The sequence below is a fragment of the Orussus abietinus genome, unplaced genomic scaffold, assembly GCF_000612105.2.
Source record: "Orussus abietinus isolate OABI.00-Male unplaced genomic scaffold, Oabi_2.0 scaffold10, whole genome shotgun sequence".
In the NCBI taxonomy this organism is placed as follows: domain Eukaryota; kingdom Metazoa; phylum Arthropoda; class Insecta; order Hymenoptera; family Orussidae; genus Orussus; species Orussus abietinus.
In genome coordinates this window covers 1,192,416-1,211,210 of record NW_019396009.1, presented here as the reverse complement: position 1 = coordinate 1,211,210, position 18,795 = coordinate 1,192,416, and the positions used below count along the sequence as shown (strand labels likewise).

Below are 18,795 nucleotides of genomic sequence, written 5' to 3'. Positions count from 1 at the left end.
ATTCATTCGGTGATCCTATGTTAGCGTTACGCATCCAATAACAATTCACATTGTTCTGCCATTCGGTTTACATTCCACTGACTTTGTTCTCTTTGGCGACTTCATGAAAAATTAACAGGGAAAGCTGGAATGTGTGACACAATTTATTGACGCTCTTCTCTCTACAGCGAACATTTCTTAGTTTAGCTTCGAAGTACAATCTTTCAAGGAAAGTTAACAATCATTTTTCTTGTAGACAAATCATAAAAGTCTGTAATAAAAACAATTTTATCACGAACGCCTAAATGATTTACATTCATAAACATCTTATACATTTTCCCTTTTCTTTATTAACTCTATTTTCAAGGAGAACTGTCGACTTAATACACGTATTGCGAGACGCTCCTAAGGATATCGAGCAATATCAAGAGAATATTAATACTTGATATCGCTTTTCTTCATTAATAATTCATTATGGTAGAAAGAATGGTGCCGTGCGATTGGCTGTCCAGCCTGCGACATGGGTCAATGATCGCCAAATGTTTAATAACATCAGCCAATCGAAATCGCGAACCATGCACTGGCCTTTCCTCCGTCCACCAGTTGGCGCTGCGATCATCTAGAGGAATAGTCATTCCCTCGAAAAATTCGCAAATTTAAACGACTCGAATTGGCAAGATTGCGTGATGCGGCGTGAACGCAGAGAAACGAGGCGCGCGGATTCCGATAATTTCGGCGCGGGTCGCCGCGCGGCGCTACCGGTCAGCGGCGCGTCAGTCACAGGCCGACCGTCATCGCGTGCGGTTCGTTCGGAGCGGTCGGTTTTCCGTCGCGTTTACGCACGTGTGGCGGTTGTTCCGGAATCCGAGGGGCCCCCTGGGGGTGGCAGTCGCGCGCACCGGGCGTCGCAGCAGCGACCGGATCGCGGGTTATGTGCCTTCCTTAGAGTGACAGTGCGTGGACACGCGGTAATAGCGTGCCTCGAGTCGAGCCCCGGCGCGGATCGATAGGAAAGCGGGAAGAAGCACAGCGAACCAGCGAGATGAGCTCGCCGCCGCTCTTTCCGCTGATCCTACCAATCAGCTGACCGGTCTACCGGTCGCCGGGGGTGCGAAGGCGCGAGACCCACCAGCCGCCGCGTGTCTGACAAGGTAAGTGCCCCCACCTCGCCCCCTCGCCACGCCTCCGTCGCACCCGCATCCCAGCGGTCGTTCCCTCTCTCTCCACGGCCTTCTCGAAGCGTCCATTGACTCTAGAAATTTGACCGAGGTTGAAATTTCCCAGTGCAATAAAATCACTTTCTCTCGAATAATTATTTTCATTTCCCATCACTCCCGAAAGAATATTCACGCGTGGCATGAATTGCGCTTGCCCGGATGTACTTGCAGTTAACATGCCTGTTTTAACTCGGTCTCGCCAAATCTGGGCCGGCGACTACTCTTTCCGAGTACGTACCCTAAGAGCCGTTTAAAGGAATGAGATGGCAGATTCTTAGAACGTTCATTTCGAGTCACTAGGTCTGGAGGAAACGCATTTTCAGACACCTTGTGCCACCTTTGCAGGGCAGCCGGTCGATTTTTTCAACGCTCGGCAGTCTGGTCGCGGGAACGTGTCTCTTATAGAACCCTTTACTCGGTTTGGGCAATTCGTTCCCTTTATCGATGCGAAACTTCGAGAGCGCCGAAGTCACCGAAATTCCAGACCGCACGTGGGAAAAATTGGCATTGGAATCGAGGTTAGAGGGAACTTGGTGGGAGATTGCGGGCGAAACGAAATATCCTCCGAACAAAAATACACCGTGGGACGAGGTCGAGATCGTAACTACTTTCAGGGCGATTTACCCACCCGGTGTACTGCAGAGGAGTGAAAAATTTGGAATATCAAAATCCCAGGAATTTTAACCGAGTTCTCGAATCGCTTTTATTGGACATTGCAAGTGGACACGGTGAGCCAGTTGGCATTATCGGAGCAGCTTGTTGGAAAAAAATCCGAGATCCGTTTCGAAATCTCGGGAAGCAGAAGGTCGCGACTCGGCACGTGGTCGGTCAGATCGGAGTTCCCTTCAAGCGCGTCGGGTGGCACACAGAGTGCGGCACGTCACGCTATTTCGCATCGGTGGATGTCGATACCCATTTTAATGTACTTCGGTATACAAAACTTGCTCTCAGTTTCTTTCCGTCCGCTGATTAGCGCGTTATTGCCTTTGATCGCGATCGCGACGATTAATCGCAGTAATCGAGAACTGGTTTTCTCGATCTCGCTTTAATGGAGGAAATACTTCTGGCTGGATTATTCTTCCGGACCTGAGTGGCACTTTCGAAGCGTCGATCGGGTCGAGCAATTACGGAGGGTAATTAGGAAGTGCGGGTTAAAAATTTCCGGCGAAGTCCACGCGATACCGAGCTGCTATCTGCAAGCCCGAATGATAACGCACTAGACGAAACGGCCTTGATTTACTCCAAGTGCATTTGCAGTTGCAACGGTAACGCGATCGGTCTTTGTTCCGACTATCGATACTCGACTTTTGGGGATCGAAGCCAGTATGGTCATCTTCCGGTTCGTGCCTAAGCTATACCTTTATTTTATTAATTCCCGATGACGTACCAACCGAAACGACCTTCATTTACTCTAAGCGCATTTGCAGGTGCAACGGTAACGCGATCGGTCTTTGTTTCGACTATCGATAATCGACTTTAACGAATCTAAGCCACTATGGTCGTATTCCGGTAGGCGCCTAAATAGTCCCTTTATTTTATTAATTTTCCGGCGAATCTGGCGAACTCGCGAGGTCCCCGTATTTTGACGTTAACCTTGCGGCTTTGTTTGGTTGTTGCACAGTGATATGCTGATTGTTTGGCGCAACGCCCAGCGTTGCCTGTGTTGCAACGGGCAGCGCACCGATCGGTGCTACCAGTTGCGACAGCGACTCCATCACCGCGTCCCGATCTCCGAGAAGCTCGACCGACACCAACTTGTCGACACCTGGTGAGTCCTCTGCCCTCCAACTCATAAATGGTTGCCCTCCAATGTCCATTCGTACTCTTGCTGCTTACCGCCGCTCGGTTTCAAGTTGTCTCGACTTACCCGATAAGATGCGCTTACATCGAAAAATATTCCTTGGATACGAGGTCATGTCGATTAAAAACCAAAGGACCGATTTCCTGAGAAAATATCGAATCCTAATCGAGCCCGACAAGAAAATCGCCTGTACGATGCTATCACGCCTTGCAGCGCTGTCCATCCGGTCGTCGCGTTTCAGGGGTTCCTACTATCCGAACCGCGTTCTTTACCGGCCTTATGGATGCATTTCCCCATTTAGGTTCGAAGCTATATATATTCCTCCCCACCCCTGCATCTCTTTCTCCGACCTTCTAGTATGTCTTTTTTTTTATACCTCTACACATTTAAGTTCTCAGCCACTCACTTGGGACGAAAGTCAAATGATATTTTTCTCACTTTTCTTTCCTAAGAGTCTTCTTCGAGGAATCTGGAAATATAATGACGAGCCGCGTTTCTTAGACCACGTGGTCTCACTTAACTCATCGTGACGAGGCGAGGACTCGCTTAGCACTTGTATCAAAAATCGCGACTACGTAATCGGTAGAGGTTCAACGCTGACTAATCCGCGACACGTTCCGTCGATGTTTGATGGGTTCGAAAAAAAGTCGACAAGTTCTTCGAAGAAGAGCGACGGACGAACGTGACGTCCGGGCGCGAGGTGCGTTTCGTGCGACGCCGCACGGAGTCCGTCGACGGGCGCCGGATTTCATCAGAAGTTTCGAAGAAAAGGCGTTCCCCGGTCTGCTGGACCGGTTTCGAGCTCGTAATGCACCTTGCCCGTGACCCTCTATTTTATCGGCACGAGAGTCTCCGCCGGTTGTGAGTCAGTCCCCTTGTCTAGGCTCGATATAGGCGAGTTTCCCCGGCGTCTTTGCATTCGGCGCAGACGCGTCTGCCGATTATCGCGCCCCTCGCGAGGAGTGAACGAACGCGGCTCGAGGAAGCGATAAGAGGACGGCGCAATCACCGATCGGTTGGCATAGGCCAGCTTAAGTCAAAGTCGGGAGTCGCACAAAGCGCGGCGCGCCGAGGGGGAAGAACCTGACAAAATTAATGAAAAAAATGCAGGACACTTGGAAATAAAAAAAAAAGAACAAAAAGTTGATTCCCCGTTTCAGAGCCTATTTTGGACTGAAGGGACGAACGAGGTTAGTGCGCTCACGTCGCCGATCGCGAATATTAGGTTTCAAGGTATTTCGCAAACGCTCGACATTAGGAGACGCGAAAGTTTGTTGGGGCCGCGATAGCGAGAAATTCGATTTAGAGTTAGCACCCCAAAGAGGGAAGTCCTTGAAACGGAGACTTAGATTTCGTCATCGGGCGCCCGTCGGGGAACGACCGCGTCGACAGGTGGGTTGACGAACTGAAGCGGGAGGGGATGCGCCGGGCCAATCGTAAAAGCCGCTGGCCACGCGGCGCGAGGGTCAGTCGGTAACCGAACGCCGAACGGAGCGGTCGTTCCCGTTTGTCCTGCGTGGGTCGTGACGAACGCGTTCGCTCCTTCTGACTGGCTGCGCGCGCACGCGGGCCCCTGCGCCCTCCGTGCCCCGTCGATCCGTCGCCTCGCGGGGGCGCGACAGTCCTGCGCCCGCAGTGCGGACACGTGTACCGGTACGGGAACCGGTTCGAGAACGAGTGAGCCCGCATGGCTTGACCGAGCCTTGCCGCGCCGCGGTCCGAAAGCCGGGTCTCGTGCTCGCCGTTCAGAGGTTCGTTTGTCGATAATACTCGCCGGAGCACGTGCATGCCGTCGAGGGTTTCGTCGTTGAAAAACTCCCCGAGACTCGTGCCGTCAAGTAGTTCGTCGTCGAAAATCTCGGCGAGGTCTCGCCTCGTGGTTGCGTCGCGCACGTCACTCGCTCCGTCGGTAAAAGCGAGCCCATCCCGCGTTCGACCTCTCGCCTCCAAGTCCGCGGCGCGAGTTTCGCTCGAGTGAAGGGTGCGCGTGGACCCAGGGCGACCGAGAGAGAAAGCCAACCGCCGTTGCGAGCGCTTCCTCCCGCCCGGCATTAGTGTCAAGGTTAAGGACACCAAAATCGCCAAGAAAGGTAAATAGCAATTTTTCCGAGGACCTCCCTTACCGTCCTTGCGTACACGCGTCACCGTCTCATATCTCGATGCCTATCATTTTCCCGCAATTTCTCCCCTCGCCTATGCAAAACCGTGAGAACCTCGAGGTTACCCTGACGACGTAGCTTGCACCTCCCGTCGCCCAAGTGTGTCTTGATTTTTATTCACGGGAGAATACAACCTGCACGTGGCATTGTCATCTCGATTTATGTGCAAGTGGCGATAATTACGTGCAGTTGGAATTTCTAGTCAAACGGGAAGCCCTGCCTTTCGTTGCACCAAATCGATTTCTCGGGTTAACGGCCCGACGAGATGTCGGAAGTCGTTTAATTATTACATGTCGGGAAATTTCACGCGTCACCCTTCGGTGCCCGGTAGTTGATAACGGAACCGGAGGTAACGATCATCAGGGACGTTATCGAATGACTTCCGTCGATCCAAGGCGCGGGAAGAGAGGTCGTTCCTTGTTGTATTTTGCACTTTGAAATTCGAGATTTTTCGATCGCCGGTCGGTGCCAACGGATACCGACAAGGTCTCGGCTGTTATCACCCAGAGTGTATACATCGGTAGGCGCGTTTCGTATTCCCCGATCTTCATTATGGGTATCTCGATATGGGCCATAATAACAAAGCGCGGGTTTCGTTCGGCGGCTCGATTGAGTATGCGCGAACGGATCGGCGCGTGGGCCGAAATTAATGGCCGATCTCTCGGTCGAAATAGGCTGGACCCTGACGTGCCTCTTGTCACGGCGCTCGCCCTGCTATATATTCGCCACTTCCCGTTTACATAAGTATGTCGTGGGTGCCGGTCAAGTGCCAGCCAGGAGCGCGCGTGGATGTCGCACATGCTCCCGACAAAAACGTAACTGGCGCGTTAAACAACCCCCTATCCAAAAAGATATAAAAAAAAAAATAAGCACATGTATATACTTACAAATTTTCCTCGAAAGACGTGGTCTAAAAAATTCACTCATAAAATATCGACCGTCGGCACTGACGAAGATAATTGAATCAACGTCGTTATAAAAAAAAAAAAATATGAGAAATATCGAATTTACGTTAAAGTGGTCCATCCATTTGATTATCCGCGAGAGGAAACGAGGAAATAAATTTTTTCTTCGGCTGGATCGTTTTTAAAGATTAATTCCATTTTCGGAATTTTTATTTTATTTTATTTTTGTACCGAGGACACTTTTTTGTATGCTTATCAATTTTATCGAGGGTTGGATTTAAGGATGTTCGGATTGGCTTGCATGTCACTCATGTATGATGAGGAAGGCTAGTGATCGGAAAAACACGGAAGATACGTGTCTCGAGAGCTATTGTCTTCGCGGACGACGTCGAGGGTCGATTTTTTCACGGACGTGAGAATAGTCGGCCGGTGGCGGGACACCGGAAGGCGGAGCTTTTTTAATCGGCTGTCGTGCAACGTGCTCAAGGATTTATGCAAGGAATGTCGTGCACGGAGAGAATTACGATTCGAGAATCGATCGATCCTTCCGCGGCAGGACAAAGCCGGATTTAATGCGGCCTCGTTATCGTTGATAGACTAAGATCGTCGAAGTGACTAAGATTTTTTTTTATTCTAATTTTTAAGGCTAGGCGATAGTCATACTATAGCGGGCTTCTGGTTAAAATCCGTAATCTTTGTGACGGAGGTCCTTGATGTTCACTTGGAGAAAGTAAACGTCCTTGGCAGATCGTTGGAACGAAAAGAAACGGAAGGATATATAGTCCTAGTTCGACTTGAAAGGGATTCTCAAAGGAGAATGTCCCCTCGAATGGTGGAGGTAGGGATGTCTCGATACGCCGGGGATCCTTCCTATTTTGTTTAATTAATTTAATTATTCTACCGTGGAGGCGTAGAAATTTAACGCGTGGATGTTTGACGTAGGACGGCCCACCTGACCCTTCGTATCACCTTGAGATGCGAAGGAGATGAAAGGAGCGAATCTTTTGGCCCGGAACTTTGAAAGAGCCACTTTGTGCCGGACCTCGTGATTCGCTTCACGTTGCCTGGCTGGGCGACTATTAATGACACCGTGACAATTGACGGTCTGCCAAAAACGACGGCGAACTTAGTTACAGGGTCGGGGCTTGGCGGTATTTTTGTACCAGTCAACGCCGATAAACAAATCGTCGGATGAACGGTCCACGTCGTCGTTTCCGAGGAATCCCTAAGGTCGCAAATGAATCTCCACCACCCTGCTTTAATTAACCGCTTATCCCTGAACGACGCGTTTCGATTCACTTCGCGTGAAATCGGCGAAAACCTGCTCACACGTTAAGTAGAATCGCGATTAAAATACCAAAATAATTATTTTCGTCTACAATTAATTACGATTTCTCCTCGAGCATATCGCCTCGCTTGAACGCTCTCGTTAGCGCGATATATCCTCTCCGTTAATTGCTGGGATTTAAAGGGGAATAAATGTAATGAAAAGAAGAGGGTCACTTGGGAATTTTTTTCTTTTCTTTTTCTTTGACCAGCACCGATGCGCGAATGGCGATTAATCTTATTACCATTTAACTACCGTGCCCTCGAAATTTCAATACGCCGACGTGTATGCCAAATACTCCGAAGGAGTTAATCGGCGAAGTGACGAAAGACCTCGAGAGAGCCGGGCGTGACGGGGCGCGGTAGGAGGCGGACTAGCACGCGGCAGTTCCTGTACGTCAGAGACCCGTTCGCCTCGGCCGGCGAGAGGAATGCTCCCCCCCGGTGTATGTGCCCCGGGAGATGACGTTACCTCCAGCTGAAATTGCTCGAGCTCGGAGAAAGCGGTCGGAGGCAGGATCGCGGCGCGCCGCCCGGATTGGCCGACGCCGTGGGCGGCGGCGTCGACGCGCCGTCCGATTGGACGAGTCGCTCGTACGACGGAGGCTCGGCCGCTCGCGACCCTCAGTCCGCTCGTTTCGCTCGATGCAAATCGAATTCCGAAAAACCGCGATTTCAAAGCCGGGAAAGAGAGAGGCGCTACCTGATCGAACGAGTTTCGGCGACAACTTTTCTACACGAGAGGTGCCGTCCACCGTGAAGAAAGGGGACAGTAGAACGAGGCGATCGACCAATTGTTCACACAATGTGGAACTCCGTGCCAGGTAGGCGAGGAGCGCGCATGCTCCGTTTACCCTTGCCGGTCCTTCCGGGACGCGTGGAACACGGCGGGGATCCTTGAACCTTTCGCGAAACGCTTTTCGTGGTAATGAGGAATTTAAGGAACGAGAAATGCAGGCTGCAAAGTAACGGGAATAATGGGTGGATGCAGAAATATGCGCGAGTAAATTTGGGGGGGGGCGTGGGTGGACCACTGATTTTGGAGAGAAGGTGTGGAGGGTGGATCATTTAAATGGAATTTAAATACAGGTTAAAAAATGGGAAATGTTGCGAACGTAAGGTCCTTTACATGTAATCGCGGTTTGTTAACGGGGCCTAACGAGAAATGCAGGCTGCAATGTAACGGCAATAATGGGTGGATGCAGAAATATGCGCGAGTAAATTTGGGGGGGTGTGGGTGGACCTCTGATTTTGGAAAGGTGTGGAGGGTGGATCATTTAAATGGAATTTAAATACAGGTTAAAAAATGGGAAATGTTGCGAGCGTAAGGACCTTCTTTACATGTAATCGCGGTTTGTTAACGGGGCCTGACGTAACCCGGAACTCGGGATCCAGGATCGCGTCGGCACCGGTCAAGGGGCACTCGGTGAGTGAGGTTCCCCTCTCGCGAGGCCTGTCTTTTTTATCGCCTCTGCCCACGTGACTTTCCGCGCGTCTCGTAAGTACATGCCGACGAGGGCGTGCGTGCGTGTGTCACCCCACGTGTGAGCAACCTCGTGAGCGACGACAGCGGTTCTCCGATCGCAAAAAAAACGGGGATAGGTGTCGCGAGGCAGCTTAACGGCGATCTACGGAGCGTTTAATCGAGCATCGACTTTGAAGTCAATTGGGCACGTCGCAACCTTACCCCGTGACTTGTCAGTAGATGTTACTTGAAATCCCGCGATGGGTCAACAATGGGTTAACTGTGGGGTCAATCGCAGAAAATTGCTCCGGAATGAAAGAGATGGGCACGCTTTCCGCGAAGAGAGTCGAGAGTTTAAGTAGCGCGAGATGAGAACGAAGTCCGCGGTGAAACATCCGATTTTTTGTTCGGTTATAATTAAACAATTAATCGGTAATACATATAGTCGCCTGAATCGTGGATAATTGCAGGAAACAATGATTTCACCGTGAAGAAAAATTATATCACTCGTGTAAACGAATTCCCTATACTCCTGGTGTTTCTATGGACGCATTTGATCGCGGAAGTTTGTCGTGGCGACATATAATTTCTTTGACTGAACCAATTAATTTTTTTAATTGCAGGAAAAAATTATTTCGCCGTGAAGAAAAATTATACCGCTGATGTAAACGAATTCCCTATACTCCTGGTGTTTCTATGGACGCATTTGATCGCGGAAGTTTGTCGTGGCGACATATAATTTCTTTGACTGAACCAATTAATTTTTTTAATTGCAGGAAAAAATTATTTCGCCGTGAAGAAAAATTATATCGCTGATGTAAACGAATTCCCTATACCCCTGGTGTTTCTATGGACGCATTTGATCGCGGGAGCTTGTCGTGGCGATGTATAATTTCTTTGACTGCACCAATTAATTTTTTTAATTGCAGGAAAAAATTATTTCGCCGTGAAGAAAAATTATATCGCTGATGTAAACGAATTCCCTATACTCCTGGTGTTTCTATGGACGCATTTGATCGCGGAAGTTTGTCGTGGCGACATATAATTTCTTTGACTGAACCAATTAATTTTTTTAATTGCAGGAAAAAGCCGTGAAGAAAAATTATATCGCTGATGTAAACGAATTCCCTATACTCCTGGTGTTTCTATGGACGCATTTGATCGCGGAAGTTTGTCGTGGCGATGTATAATTTCTTTGAGTGAAACAATTTAATTTTTGTCGTCAGGAAATTCGAAAAGTAGGAATATTTTCTATCGGGACCGCATCTGATCTTTCATTTTCTCTTGATGATCCGGAATCAATTCGACTCGTCGCCTTGAGATTTCGTCCGCAAACCCCGTTCCCACCCAACGACGCATCGTAAGCTCAACGTGCTCACGTTATGCAAACGAGTTGCGAGATGAGTTGCCCCTTGGAACGATTCGCGTATCGCTCGAGTTAAGTAATTCCCGTCCCGGCAATTAGGACTTATCGGCCCGTTAACCTTCACGGTAACCGCTCAGCTGTCCTGTCTCGTCCTGTGGCGGACGTTGTTAGGGAGGAGATGCATATTGACGGCATTACGGCTCTAAACGTTATTGGCATTAACGATGCCAGGGATTGATCGCGCCACGTCGCCAATGAAAGTGTCATTTAATCGACAGCGGGCCCAAATGACTCGGGAAGTTGGGGTTTCGTAGAGTAAAGCCTGAGTAAGTGCCTTTATCGAGGGCATTTATTGATCCCGTCGTTGCAAAAAAGGGAGCAAAAATTCCCACCTTCCTCCACCCGAACGCCCTTTGAAGATGCACTCGGCGCGTAGAAAATGGCACATTGATTTCGGTATTTAAAATTCTACAATTACGGGTTTAAACCGTGCGCGAATCCGAGACGTCTGGAATAAACCTGACACGCGTGATGAGTATTGACGAGGTTGCGAAAATGTCGAAACTTCCGGTTAACGCTTCCTGGCGAAGAATATACAAAACCCGTCAAATCGGTCATTTCTTTGACGCTCTTGAGATGGCAGCGAAAAGCGGAGTACATATATCCTATATCATTAAAAATGTTTCGTGTATTCCAAACGCTCTTAAATACAGTTATGTATTGAAATCAAAAGTATCGAAATTTAATTATGTATAATTTTTTTAAATTTAATTATTTATTTTAAAATCATAAGTGTCGAAATTTAATTATTTATTTTAAAATCATAAGTATCGAAATTTAATTATTTATTTTACGTGCCCGTATTCGTAAATTCGCATCGCGTACGAAATATTGAAATTAATGGTGAAAAAATTAATCTTCGACTGCGGGTATACTCTATTGAGAGGATGTGTCTTTTTAACAGGGTTCGTTCTAGTTCCCGGTACTCAGGTCCGTCGTCTCGGCGACGGAACGGCGCGGAATCGTTGGGAATCGTTGCCGAGGTTAAGGACCGTCGACGGCCGGCCAAAGGTCGAGGCTCTCGAGGACGAGAACTCATTCGCGGAGACTTCGGGTCGAGTCGACTTTCGCCGGCGCCTTTGGGGCTCGGCTCGTTCGAGCCGTCCGATTGGCCGGCCAGTCTCTCTGACGTCAAACCGCGCCATGGAGCGATCGAGGTTGTGCAATCTCGCGCAATTACTCGCAATTACCCGCCGTCCCCCCCTGGCAGGCCCTGCGACCCTTCGCACTTCTCGATGGCGAATCAGCCTCTGGAAAAATTTCCAACCGTCGCGCCGTTCGATGTCCGTCCTTAAAACTGCATCCGACGTGTGGAAAAAAAAAAAAAGAAAATGTAACACCGAGTAAAGTCGTTCGATTGCGGTAAAACCAATTTTTATCGATTAGCGATTTTTATCGGTCGATCCTGCTATTATGGGTCGTTCATAAGCCTCATTGTTCCCGGGAGTCAAGATGCACGTCCGGTGTGCTATCCGTGTCGGCACGTCGAGGTCTACTCGGTTACTTGATTTCAGCTTCGTCTGGAGATAAAATGAACACGGGTGGAGTTGGCGATACGATATGCCGCGGTTTTGCCGTCGTTGCGACGCCCGTCCGTTGCACTCGCTTTGGCACGAGTGGAGGGAAATCCTGGTATTTTTTCTTTTATTTTTTTATTTCCCAGGAGAATGAACCCCAAATTTTTTACTCACATTTTGTGTTTTGCTTTTTTAACGGCATACCTCGTTGCAGTGCTTGGCCAATAATTTATTGAAATATAAAGGAAGTAAGGAAAAGACGCGTCGGTAGCGCAGAATTCGCGGGTCGATAACGCGTACCAGCTGCGCCTGGTCGAGACTGACTTATCGACCGTGGCCCGCGTTCTGCAATATCAACCTCGCGGTTCGTTATCACTGGCGTTCGACGTGTCGAACCGATATATTCTAGGTGGCAGCATCGCGACTTTTCGACCTGGATAGGACCAATTACCGTTTACACGTGTTTCGGTACAGAGGGAAGGTGGCTCGAGATACGGCAAACCGGTCTCGATAATATTAACTTCAAATCTCCATAAATTCGAGGTCGACTTTAACTATATAAATACTGCACCTGCGAATGTACATATCCTAATATAAACACTCGGATAGAGAACATTTTAGTGCCATTGAAATTGATGGCTCGCATTAACGGTGGGTGAGGAATCTAATTAAGAACGAGGTACGCGACATGACGCAGGCGGATAACGGTAAACATGGATTGTTGATGTCACTTGTACTTTATGACAATAAAAACCGCACACTCGACCCGCTTTACCTAGAACGACGCGTGATAACGGGTCCGATTAATTGTCCGATAATTCAGGAATAACGTTTCTTCGTAATCGACGATTTTCGGGGATACGGAGTCAGCGATATATAATCAATCTTAATCAATTTGCCGCGTCGGATTCGACTAGATTTGGAAAGCGAATTCGAATGTTATCGGCAAGCTCAATCTTAGACAATCGAGGCATTGTAGAATTGCGTGGTAGAGCTCTTTCGATGATTATTCAGCAGGTAGGGAGACTCCTCCAGATGAGTCCCATTCCCGAGCGATAATAATTGAATAGCTAAGTGCAGGCCTAGGAATTTTTCTTTTCCTTTGTTTCCTCACGCATTTATCACGACAACACTGGGAGAAAAAAAAGAGAAAAAAAAATGATAAGAAAATAACTTTTCCCCCTCGTAATCGATGATCGACGGCGCTCCGATCTCTCGCTGATAATGGAAATTGACAACGTTACGAATGGCGATTAGAAGTCATTTGGCTCTAATAAGCCGTTTAATAATTTCTGTTAATGTCAAGATCCAGTCGCGACCGGATTGTGGGGAATGCTTACGAAGGAACGCGGGTTTTTCCCGCAAAAAGAGCCCGATCGTTTTACTCGCAAAGAGACCAAAAAGATGTTTCGTCTTCCTCCCCGCAATGGCAACCGTTCTCTGCCAAAGAGCGGGATTAAATGTCCTCTGGTCTTTCTCACAGCCGTGAAAGTACGGACCAAGGACTGTAATTACGCCACTTTTCGATCGGTACCCGATCGTCGATACGCGCCGTGCTCGATCGATCCTCGACTCCGTCGTTTATCGATCCCGGGATAACGCGACGGACGGATCGCCTTTATTTCGTTTCTTCCTTTCCCCGAGATCCGAAAAATCAATTGTCATGAGTGTAAAAATGTGTACAAAGACGTACAGAAAAAAAAAAAATTGTGGACATGGGATGTATCTACCGCATACGCTCATCTGACTTTGATATGATCTAATAACGACGAACCGCTAGAGTTAAGAGACAGAGAAAATGGATGGTCCCTATGTTCGCTCTCTTTCCCCTATCATATATGTGCCCATAATTATGAAAGTGGTCTAAGTCAAAATTGAAAAAAAAAAAATGAGTTTATCAGTTATTTCACGCCACATTATTTCAAACGAAATTAATTCAATGTAATTTCGAAACAAAAAATGTATGACTTAGACCACTTTCATAATTATGGGCACATATATCCCACATTCATAGATGAAGTATCGATCGCGGTGATCGGAGTGCCAGATCGACGGCTAAGGGAGCAAAATACGAGGAGGAAAGCAAAGATGGGAAGGATGACGAGCTGCGAAGACGGGACCGTTCTAAATATAACTGATACATTCGGAGCGGTCGCAGAGTGACGTCGGCGTCACGCGAATCACGATGAGGATGCTCCCTTATTGTCACGATCCCTCGGTACGACCTATTTCCGGCTAAAAATAGCCAATAGGATGAGTGTGGCTAAAACGCCCGCCACTTGACGCCCGTTTGACATCGGGTTAGGACAACGCGGTGCGCTAACGTTTCTAGATCGGGAACCGGTCGTTGGTTCGCCAATCGGGGACAACGGACTGCGCGTTCGCGTCCTCAAGGATTTTCCCGAACGAACGATCTCGCCGTTTACGCGTCATCGCGGTGACGCGAAAGCGCCGCTCGAAACTCGCGCGACGACAGCGCCGCCACCGAGGGAAACGCGAACAACTCGGCGCGTCCTTTCGGCGAGAGAAATCCGAACGCGAAGAGTCTTTTTACCAACATTCTGCCGAGATGACGAGACAGGCTCGGATTTAAGATGCCAAGGACCGAAGTGCAGGATTATGAGTCAGGCTCGAAATTATTACACGAATAACTGCTTGAAAAAGAAATCACACTCGGGGGGTCACCGTATTGGCGTTTCGATAAAAAAATATCACCTAGCCGGAAATATCGCTACAGTAGCGTTTGGTAAAAAATATCCAGGCGCTTTGTGGTCAAAGAGTTAAATATCACGTCACGTCCACGTAAGACCAGAATGTCGGCCGGGAGGGTTAAAGGCCTCCTTCCTGAGATGGTAAAATACTTTCGGCAGACGTCGGTCGGTGACATGCCGCCTCGAAATGATTATTACTTTTTTTCCTTTTTTTTTTTCCTCTTTTGGCCATTTTTCGCGCCTGATTAACGGCGCGATCGGCCGCTTACGTAAGACTCGTCTCTATTGAAATTTGACTGTTGACCCGCGTTTCGCAACGTCAGGTGAATCGCTGGAATCGCACCTAGACGCGCATCTCGAGGTATTCTCGTCCCAACCTGCCGAATGATTCACGGGGAGAATTTTACGGGATAGTTCCCCGAGTGACGTAATTACCTCTCGAATTTTCTCTCGTTCAGATGCGGAGCTATCCGGTGCCCCGCGAATCTCTAATTGGAGGCTGCGCCGGGATGCCGGAGCCATCGAGGCGGCGAAATTGAAAAACGGCGATTCCGCGCGGAATTGGCGCGTCCAAGTGATTCGCGCGGAACGCCGCTGGAATGTACGACGAAGATCCGCTCGGGGAATTTTTCTCGACGTTAATCGTGACACCGAGAAACCGGAAGACACCTCTCGAGGACTCCGTTTCCGCAAAACCCGCGGAATCGGATTTCGGCGGAAAAACGTCGCTCCTCGACCGAGCAAAAGAAGTACGCCTCGAGGTGACGGCGATTTCGGTCGCAGGACTTCTAAAATTGGCCGAGAGGGGGGACCCGGGGGGGGGGGACGAATTGTCCTTGTCAGAACGTTAACGACTATTGATAGGGCCCTAAAAAGCGCTGGTAAACGTTCCTTAAACTCGTCGAGATGACGTCGACCTCGCTGCGTCCCTCGGACTGTTTTTTTCCGGTGGTTGTGAACTTCGGACCGAATCTGGTCCCCGTGTGTAAGGACTGATTAGAGGGACCCCTGATCGTCGACTGACCACTTGGTCTCGCCGATAATACATTTTTATTTATTTCCGCATTTTGGAATTTTTTTACCTTTTTTCCTCTTTTTTTTTTTTTCCTTCCATCGATGAAAAAGAATTTATTCTGTTCCCCGCGGGGATGATTCGCTATGCCGAGTGTCGCGAGTCGCCATTAGGCTTAATATCATCGGAAGGCAATTTTCTCTCCGGGAATTAGCACCGAGTCGGGCTACAATTTATACGTTATTAATATTGCATGACGGTTGACAGGAAAATCCGTCTCGGGCTGGCTGATGCAGCGTTCGTGGGAATTAAATATACGGTACGATCGGCATACCGCGATGACGATCGTCGTCGCACTCTTGCGTAAGGCGGCCGTCCTTTTTTATCGGATGATTCCGTTTTTCTAGCGGTTCTGCGTTTTTTTGTTATGCCAAACAAACGGCGGGGCTTTCGTCTCGAATAGGTCGGAATGCGCGAGAGGACCGTCCTTTTGTGCGAGCGTCGAAGCTGCGTCGCTTTGAGTTACACCTGCGCGTCATTATCGCGTGTACGTAACGAGACAAAGTATTAAAAAAAAAAAAAAAAAAAAAAAGAGAATGGCGAGAATCGCACGCGAGCAAAGTTTAGCAAAAACCTGCGGAAAAACGGTACGTGGTCTTCGCCGGTCTAATGTCCACCGCGTTGTCAAAATCCGAGTGACTTCATCGATTTTATCGATATCCGTTCGATATCGACTTTGCACCGTCGCGATATGTTACTTCGTACGTCATACGGTAAATTAAACACTGAGGTGAGGAAGCGACAAGGATCGTCCCTCTAAAATTGAATTGCCAAACTCCGGAAAATCGATATGTAACTTCGTTTGATATCCGCGGCATTGTCCGACTTTGGGTGACATCATCGATCTTATCGATCGACATCTGTTTGGTATTGACTTTGCGTAGCGATTCGCTCCTTTGAGGGGAAAACAAGTTGGAGGTTTCGCCAGTCGCGGTGTCGATTCCTTCGCCTTATCGATAAGAGGGTCGAGCGTTAAGCGGAAGACCTCATTTACGTGTTACCTCGGAATCGCACCTAGGTAATAGGGAATACCTTTGATAACCCATTAACCGGGAACATCGAGTTATCGAAAAGTCCTGGAATTTTGGATTGATTCTTCTTATCGATAAGGTGACCGAACGGTGAGCGGAACACTTTACGTGGTCACGTGTCGACTCGACCTCGGCTGGCTAATAGACAATATTTTCGATAAGACCTGCAGTTATCGGGTAACGTCGAGTCATTGAAAAATCCTGGAATTTCAAATTGAATCACGAATAATCCGCGGAGACGTTCCCAACACCTTTTACAGGTATTCTGTACATCCTCGCTCGATAAGTCGCTCGAAATATCGACCGACAGGTATTCCGGCAAAAGAGGCGACGAGGCCTTGAGGCGCTTTACCCGATTAATGTCGAAATCCGAAGACCGGAAACTGTAATCAGGCTTCGTGAGCAAAGAGAGACCCGCGAGCGTTATGCGCCGGTTGCTGACGTCTTCGATTTCGAGGCGAAAGCGGTCTTGCTTTACGTACGCCGAGAGTGATAAGGGAAATCACATGCTGGCCGACAGGGCACGCACGTGTCGGCGGACTCGATTTCCGCACGGCGAATTTGCTCGTGGCTAGTAATCCGGAATAATAATCGTCGCAACCGAGCGTGACATCCAACGTCTCTGCTCCTCGAGAAAATAATAAACGCCGTCCATTTTTTCTTGACCGAAAGACTCGACGAATCGCGACATTCCGGCCTCCCACGAGGTTGATTTCGAAGATAAGGAGTAAAGAAAAAAAAATAAAAAAAACCAAACAGCTACACGGAATGAACACTTGAAAGTCTGCAGGCTTATTTTTCGACAGATGTCGGTGGATCTGTCATTTCAATGGACCAATGATAACGATACTTATCGTTACGGGCTCGATAATAGGAACCTATAGCACCTGTAAAGTTCGTCGATCGTCTCGGTTAAAATTCCCATTGGGATTCCCGCGTTGTCCCCGCAATTCGCGACACGTAATTACATAAAGGAGGTACTGCAAACAGTTGCATTCCGACGTTTACATAAACGCACGTTGCCTCGTGGTGAGTGCCGTATTTTTTTTTTTTCTTTCTTTTTCTTCTTTTTTTTTCCCCTCCGCTCAAGACAATGCACCGCGTGTGCATTTCCGGCGTCGTCGCATTATTGCCAGTACGTTGCATAATTCTCGAGTCGGCGTGAAAATATCAAAAGTCGAGCTATTTATCTGACGAGTCTCATTGCGATGCGTTCTCCAGGACCGCGACTCCAAATTGTCTCCAGGTCGGACGGTGAAACGTTTTTGCATCGCAACGCCGAGCAAGGTTGCACCGCTCGGAAAAAAAAAAAAGAAAAAACGCCTCGCTTTGCACCCCTGCTTGTCGTTACTCATTTCCAATGCGGCGCGATAAGGATTGCGAAACGCCTTGAAAACCAAGGAAATGGGATTTTTCATTCCGCTCGCGCGGGGGACAATTAATTATCGCTTTTAGCGAAACCGTCTAGTTGTAATTAATGCTAACGCGGCGGGTAGACGGTATCTCGTTAACGAGAGGTACGAGTAATCCCGAGATATATATTCAGGTACGACGATTACGAGACGCTTGGGCATTTCCCGCGTCCTGGTGCGCCGAGGATCAGATTAGATCGATTCGTACGATCCGCGTGATCTATCGCTCCATTACGAAAATTGCACTCCCTGGGAGTAATTGGCTGTGCTTAGCTCTCATTTGTCGAGAAGAATTGAGGAGCACCGCGACGTAAATTTGGAAATTTGAAGACACCTCTTGGGCAGGTCATTCGTTATCGATGGTCCAACGATTTTTTTTATTGTTATTTTATTGTTANATATATAATTAGCTGGTTTTTATTGTCTTCGGGGTGGCTCGAATTTAGCCCTTTCCGTTGATTCCTATTGGCGCGTATTGGTACTCGGCAATTGTTATCAACGATGCCGCTACCCGAGAAAAAAAAAAAATAATAGAATACGCTGACACATTTCGTTGTCCATAATATCGGTCGCGGTCGACCGTTCGCTATGCCGTGTATTTAAATATACCACACCGAAAGGGTTAACTGCCGGTGAAGAAGATACGGCATCGATCCATTGAGATGTCACGTGTCCTCGCGATATCGAATCCAGTTCGCAGTGCCAATCCTCATAAAGGAGAAATGAGCATTAATCTCCGGCGCCTGCAATTATCTCGGTCTGCGATTAACGGGA

At 48.4% G+C, this 18,795-nt stretch overlaps 1 protein-coding gene across 4 annotated transcripts in view; it reads left to right on the top strand.

Annotated features, from left to right (window-relative positions):
• Positions 1-754: 754 nt before the first annotated feature.
• The window catches only part of LOC105699676 (trehalase), a 42,234-nt gene continuing 24,193 nt past the window's right edge, over positions 755-18,795 (top strand). The window contains exons 1-2 of one of the 4 annotated variants that reach the window (XM_012424836.2): positions 755-1,130; positions 2,818-2,964. The gene's annotated coding sequence lies outside the window, so the exon portion shown is untranslated. Of the gene's footprint in view, positions 1,131-2,414; positions 2,536-2,817; positions 2,965-4,481; positions 5,088-8,070; positions 8,212-18,795 lie in introns of those variants that run through there. The other 3 variants (XM_012424837.2, XM_012424834.1, XM_012424838.2) reach the window with 3 other exon arrangements.